The following is a 6,227-nucleotide window of genomic DNA, read 5'->3' as shown; positions in this document are numbered from 1 at the left end:
CTAACTGGAAATACTAATATAGGTAAAAGGGAAAGAAAATGCACATAATTAAGCTAAACATTTTAACCTCTTATCTCGAATAACAAGCCTAGTAATATCATTGCTCTAGTCTAGACTCTGAGAGGACATGAACGCCTGTGAAGCTGACCGTTGAGCGGCCCGACCAAACAAGGAGGCAGAGGCAGAACGTCCAAATACAACACGGTGTGGGCATTTATTCAAATCATGGGCACATGATTCACAGCCTCAATTGATGTCCACCTGAACACAGTCAGCAGCCACAAGGATCTCACACACACTATCTGTCCACTGTCAGGGAAAACAGAGCCTACACACACACACACACACACACACCACACACACACACACACACACACACACACACACACACACACACACACACACACACACACACACACACACACACACACACACACACACACACACACACACACACACTAATCAGGCCAATAAGACACAGGGGGGGGGAGGAGACAACACAGGCCCCCAGGTGACCACATCACCAGTAACAGACAAGACGGGAGGGGGAACACTTGTACAATTAATGCAACTTAACGTCATGACATATACACGCTCAAACATATTATTTGCACACAATGATTAATCTCAACCTCTGTCAATCTTACACAATCATAAACACTTTCGGCGCTCTCGCCGGACCCGACCAGCATCTGCCAGACGACATTTAAGAACAATATACAGATCAAGCACATTATAAAAAGGCATTTTAAAAACAAGCATTTAAAAAGCAAAGATAATAAAATCAGGTATAAAATACATGGATAAAAAGCCATACTGCAGTTAAAATGTGAACAACTCATCCAAATGCAGCGTCAAAAAGAAACGTTTTTAGTCTCGATTTAAAAATATCAACAGTTGCAGCTGACCTGCAGGATTCAGGGAGTTTGTTCCAGATGGTCGGGCATAAAAACTAAATGCTGCTTCTCCTTGTTTAGTTATGACTCTTGTAGCAGAGAGCAGACCCGTCCCAGCAGAACTGAGACTCCTGGATGGTTCATACTTCTGCAGGAGATCGTTAATATAAGTTGGTCCTAAACCATTTAGTGCTTTAAAAACCAGCAATAGTACTTTAAAATCAATTATTTGGCAGACTGGAAGCCAGTGTAAAGACTTCAGTACTGGACTGATGTGATCCACTCTTTTAGTGTTAGTGAGGACTCGGGCAGCAGCATTCTGAATTAGCTGCAGCTTTCTAATTGATTTTTTTGTGAGACCTGTGAAGACACAGTAGTCGAGTCTGCTGAAGATAAAAGCATGGACAAGCTTTTCTAAGTCCTGTTCTGACATTAGTTTTTTAATCCTTGATATATTCTTCAGGTGATAGTATGCAGATCTAATGACTGTTGTAATGTGACTGTTAAAATGCAGGTCTGAGTCCATCACTACACCCAGATTTCTTGCTTTGTGAGTTACTTTGTAGTCTGCCGACTGAAGCTCTGTGATTACTTTTAATCGGTCTTTCTTTGCTCCAAAAACAATGATCTCAGTTTTTTGTTTGTTCAATTGGAGAAAGTTCTGAGTCATCCAGTCATTGATGTGCTCAATGCACTTGCTCAGTGTTCTAATCGGAGAATAGTCTCCCGGTGTAATTTTTAAATAAATCTGGGTGTCGTCTGCATAGATATGATAACTTAGATTGCTCTTTTTAATAATTTCAGCCAGAGGTAGCATATAAATATTAAAAAGCAAAGGTCCTAAGATGGAGCCTTGAGGAACCCCGCATGACATATTTATCAGGGTTGATTTGTAATTGCCTATTGAGACAAAGTTTGTTCCGTCCTTTAAGTAGGAACTAAACCAGTTTAGAGCTGTTGCTGAAACTCCCACCCAGTTTTCAAGACGGTCGAGCAATATGTTGTGGTCAACAGTGTCGAAGGCAGCGCTGAGATCTAATAATACTAACACTGATATTCTGCCACTGTCTATGTTCAAATGGATGTCATTTAAGACATTAACAAGTGAAGTCTCAGTGCTATGGTTAGGTCGAAAGCCCGACTGAAACACATCAAAACCGTCAGTTAAAAACATGAAATTACTCAACTGTTGAAAAACAGCTTTTTCAATCAATTTGCATAAAAACGGAAGGTTTGATATTGGCCTGTAATTATTCATTATGGTTGCGTCTAGGTTATGCTTTTTTAGGAGCGGTTTAATTACTGCAGTTTTCAGGGCCTGTGGAAATACACCTGATTGAAGAGACTTGTTTACTATGTGTATATATCTGAGGCCAAGCAATGAAAAACAGTTTTGAAAATCCTGTCGGGATGATGTCGAGGCTACAGGCGGAGGATTTCAGATGTTGGATAATGTCTTCCAGGTCTTTAGCATTTATCAGACGGAATTGTGACATGGTGTCTGAATTGGCTTTAGGTGAACACAGGGACAGTGCATTTGCTGTACCTGATACAGAGGCACTGACTGCCTGTCTAATTTGCATTATTTTGTCAGTGAAGAAGGAGGCAAATTCATTGCAGGACCTGGTGGATAGAAATTCTGAGGCTATCGACACTGGGGGGGTTGTTAGTCTGTTGACCGTAGCAAACAAGGCACGTGAGTTGTTTTTATTTTTGGTAATGATGTCAGAGAAGAAAGACTGTCGTGCCTTTTTTATTTCCTGATTATAGAAACCGAGTTTCTCTTTATATATTTCCAAGTGAACCTGGAGATTTGTTTTTCTGCACTCAGTTTTTGCTGTTCTCACAGTCATGGCTTTTCTCCATGGAGATATTTTCTTGCCACATACTTCCTTTATTTTAATGGGAGCAATGGTATCCATGATATTTGTTATTTTAGAATTCAAATAATCAACTAGCTCATTTAATGAGAAGTTAGGATGGGCAAGTGAGGGAGAAAAAATCTGAGCAAACATTTCCTGTGCATTTTCAGTGACGTCTAGTGGTTACCTCTTTCTTAACAATTGTATGGACGGGAATAGAGCTCTCAAAGAAAACACAGGAACGATCGGAGAGCGCTACATCAGTCAACACAAGCTTAGAGATGTTCAGACCCTTTGATACAATTAAGTCCAGAGTGTGCCCCTTATTGTGCGTCGGACCCTTGACATGCTGAGTCAGTCCAAAATGATCGATAACACAAAACAGTTCTTTAGCCCCTCTGTCCTGGGGATTGTCAACATGGATATTGAAATCACCAACGAAGTCAATACACACTATAGACAACAACTCGGTAAAATCATCAAAAAAGCTTGCACAGTATTTGGGTGGTCTATAGATGTTTAGGAAAAGAGCTCGAGAGGAGCATTTCAGCTGAAGGGCCACATATTAAAAAGAAGCAAAGTTTCCATACGTAGTCTGCTTGCATTGAAATAAATCATTGTACAAAATAGCTACTCCACCAAGGGGGTGGAGTAGCTACGTAGTAGCTGTTCTTATGTAGTCTTGCCTGACTCATAACACTAAAGTTGGGAGGGGTTGATTCGATAAGAACAGCTGTGCTGTTGTTTTGGTCTAACCAAGTTTCACTTAAAAACATAAAATCCAGATTGTGCTGGGCAGAGTTCCCGTTAGCCGGTAATTACCGGACTACGACCGGTAAAATATGCTGAAGACCGGCAAATCTAAATCTCTCCGGTCAAAGTGTCCGTTCAAAATAATTTCCCTTTTGCGCAATACCATATCAGTTGCACAACTTGCACCATTTATGTGACAGACAAGAAGAGTATGTGACAAGAATAGTCAATTCTAATGTCTAACACTTAATGTGGAGAAAGAGATGTCCTGTATGGGTTGATTGTGCGTTGATCTGTTGGTAATGCCTCGGGATTCCGGTGGGCATGTAAACAAATGCATAATGCTGCGCTATACTTTGTGGCCTCACCGGTTGCAGAGCGACGCTTATTGTTTAGGTGTCTTTTAATAAGCAGGTAGTCCTATCATTAGCTAGAACTAGCAAGATCTAATCGACATGGACATAAACGCGAGTAAAGTCTAATCTGGCGGGAGCATACTTGCCAACCCAACACACTCTCACTCCATAATCGTCCAGGAGCGACGTTTGGTCAGTGTCCGTGGCGTGCAGTTGTGACGCTCATAGGCTCCTTCAGCTTCATAAAGGGACGCAAATAGCTTTCAACTGATTGCAATGTATTCCCATCTGCGGCGGGATTTGACGCTCATGGAAGCACGGCATTTGTTTGTGTCGGCTGCCCTTAAAGGCAATGTGAGCGTCCATTCTCATTGGATAACAGAGAATTGTACACCCGGAAGTAAGTATTCCCCTTACTGTCGATTGATTTTACTGTGATATCTGCACTACTCATCGACTAAAAAACACCAGATTATCCTTGTTAATTACACAACATTGATTGGTTTAAATTGTGTGCAATGCTTTTGTATTTTTCCCCTTCGATTCGGAGAAACAAATATTTTTTCGGAGTAAAGGATGGCAGAAGACACTACACTACCCAGAATCCCCAGCTATCGTTTGGACTACACCATGTGCTCTGTTTGACAAACCCCGTTTTTTTTAACCATTCCAATGGCTGGCGTCTATGTCACGTGATCTTCAAATGTCCCACATATGCTCCATCAAGGATGGTGCTACATGCCGCAAGGCAGTGCACTTATACAACTACAATAAGCATGTTAATGTTAATCTAATACAGCTCCGGCGATCCCCCACCCGCGGTGGTTTTGAAATGATCCCGATTTCTGAGGTCTCAAGGTTGGCCAGTATGGACGGGAGAGAGAGATCAGCTGCTGCTGACGAGTCGACACGCAGCTCTGCATAATCACATGCAGCGGTGAGCGGACAAAACACACACTTCAGGTTAGAATATCACACGTAGCTATTTTAATTACCTCTCAAACTACCGTAACTAGTTATAGATATGTTTAGTTTCACTGTCGGGTCACTCATTACTGGATCCGTGAGCTGCATGATACTGACGGGCTGTCAGGAGAGGGAAAGCGCTCCGTTTATTATTCCCGTGTTATTGTAAGTTACTGAAAACGTTTGAATAATGTAGTTAATCTACTATAATTAGTTTGTTTAATATCGAATCATATCAATTTGTTTTAAAGCACAATAAATAACAAACAATACCTTTGACCGGCACTTTTCTCATTTTGTCCGGAAGATTTGAACTTTAACGGACATTTTGACCGGCGAAAAAATATTCTACCGGGAACTCTGGTGTTGGGTGATAAAATCATTGATTAAAAATGATTAACCTGCTAAAGACCTGACATTTAAAGGTGGGGTAAGTTTCAGAAACCGGCTCGAGATACACTTTTTGTTATATTCCATGGAATGCTCTTAACATCTCGATAGCAATGAATATCTTAAGTGCTTTGACAAAAAATCCATTAAAAAAAATTAATCTCTGGAACCCGTAATACTGTAAAAAGTACAACCAATCCGTTTAGCCGCCCTGTCTGTCAGCCTTCCATCTCGTGCACGCACAAATGTATCTCGTGCCCTCATTGGGCGTGCATTGCGCGTTCATGTGTGTTGGAGGAGGTGCTCTGTAAGGAAGTCTGAAGGAAGGGGCGGATTCTTTTCGGCTGTGTACTTTCAAATGTTAGTGCACTCGAGCCGGTTTCTGAAATGTACCTACCCCACCTTTAATAGAGCCAGTTTAAATGTGTTAACTCTGACCGCCCGTGATAGACCGTGGAGCACGCAGAACTTCTGTTAAATTCGACAAACTCAAACAGATCTTTTTGGACTTTCTTTTTCCAACCTGAGTCACCAACCTTCTGTGTATGTTGATTATAACAGAAATGGGTCGCTGCACTGGCATAGAAGCCTCTGGTCGTTGGGTGGCGCCAGAGAGCGAGATGGCAGGCGTCAGCCAATCAAATCCCGCGGCGTGCGTTACCGCTTGGCGGTGGGCGTGTCTGAAGCTTGGGGATTTTTTACGAACAACGCGACCAACAACCAATCACATGAATGTCCCGCCCCGGACATACAAAGCAAAGCATTCATGCTACATCCATGCTGGCTAAATATACTGTCTATGCTTGCTAGCTGTCCATTCAAACGAAGTTCACTGGATATAAACTCCCCAAAAAGGCGAAAACCTACCAGTGTCACCCACTGTCTCTGCCACCTCCCCCCATGCCTGGCTCCTCCGGTTTGTATCCCTGTATGTAAAGAGGGACTGGTCATATAGTACCGCCACGATCTTTTTCTCCTCCATTTTTTTACATATGGGAAATAAC

The sequence above is a fragment of the Gymnodraco acuticeps genome, unplaced genomic scaffold (genome assembly GCF_902827175.1).
Source record: "Gymnodraco acuticeps unplaced genomic scaffold, fGymAcu1.1, whole genome shotgun sequence".
Taxonomy (NCBI): domain Eukaryota; kingdom Metazoa; phylum Chordata; class Actinopteri; order Perciformes; family Bathydraconidae; genus Gymnodraco; species Gymnodraco acuticeps.
This window is presented reverse-complemented; position numbering follows the sequence as displayed.